This window comes from Penaeus vannamei, chromosome 15, assembly GCF_042767895.1.
Source record: "Penaeus vannamei isolate JL-2024 chromosome 15, ASM4276789v1, whole genome shotgun sequence".
Lineage (NCBI taxonomy): Eukaryota > Metazoa > Arthropoda > Malacostraca > Decapoda > Penaeidae > Penaeus > Penaeus vannamei.
The window spans coordinates 16520974-16522415 of NC_091563.1; positions in this window are offsets into that span (position 1 = coordinate 16520974).

A 1442-nucleotide genomic window follows, 5' to 3' on the forward strand; every position below is an offset into this window, starting at 1 on the left:
CGAGAACTTTACAGCGATATTACAACGGTCGTTATGCGCTCATGGCCGGCCGAACGACACCGCATTAATCACGGAAATGCATGGTATTTAGGAGCTCAGTGCCTACCACAACATTTTTTTCTTTTGAAAGTGAATTTAAAACGAACAAAACCCCCGAATCCCCGGCTCATCCTTAGCGAATTCCGACCCCGAGCGCACGGACAAAGCCCCCAGCCCGCCAGCCCTTTCTTGGCTCCTCCAGAAATACAAACAGACCCTGTCATTACCTCCCGGGAAATGCTGAAGCCGCCAGCCTCCCCGCCACTTCAGTCAAAATTACCTCCATTACCTCACGTGGGTCTCTCTATCCCTCTCGACGTCGCGGTATCCCGGCTACAAAGGCATAGACGGATGGGATACGAAAGGTAATCTATATACTAAGTTATACGCTATTCCCATGTTGCTTGGCTAAGTGATCGACGTTGGTCTGGGAAGTAGGGTTATTAGCTATAACTTGGGTGAGGGGATGGTTGGGAGCTTGTGTATGTATGTGAGTATTATGATGAATGTTGTGTATGTTTATGTTTTTTTTTATTTTTAGAGGTAAATGTGTTTGTGAGATGTGATTAAACCTGCGTTTGCTTGAGTTGTGTATTTTTTATGTAAATATGCATATGTGTGAAATGTGATTGAATTCTTTTTTATTTTTTTATTTTTTACAAAAACATTTGTTTGGGATATGTGATAAAACGTTTGTTTGCATTTTTGACACGTTCTTGATATAAAATGAAATTGCACGTCTATAAATATATAAATCCCCTCTCTCTCTCTCTCTGTATGCGTGTGTGTGTGTGTGTGTGAATAGTGTGTGTGTGTGTGTTTGCGCGTGTATGTGTGTGTGTGTGTATGCGTGTGTGTGCGTGTGCGTATGCGTGCGTGCGTGCGTGCGTGTGTGTGTGTGTATGTGTGTGTGTGTGTGAGTGTATGTGTGTGTGTGTATGCGTGTGTGTGTGTATGCGTGTGTGTATGAATGTATGTGTGCGTGCGTGTGCGTCCGTATGCGTGCCTAAGAGGATAATTCGGTCAGTCGGCTTTTGCACCGAAAATGACTCCCTGCATTTCGGACGCCATGGTGATCCCCATCAACCAATTCCATAATTAATTTGGAGATCACTTAATCCTCCTCCTATCACTCATCTTCTCACTTCATTTACCTCATTAATTAGAATTGCAAATCATCTTAATCCTTTTGTGTCGTGGGCCTCGGAAATCATTTTTCTTGTGACATGTCGAGGGGCAGGTTTTTCGTTTATCTATCTATCAGTCTATCAGTTTATCTATCCATCTGTTAATGTCTATCAATCTATATGTTTATCTATCTTATTAGCTATATAGCAGTTTATCTGTATATTAGTCTATCGGTTTATCTATCCATCATATTATATCTATTTATCTATATATTT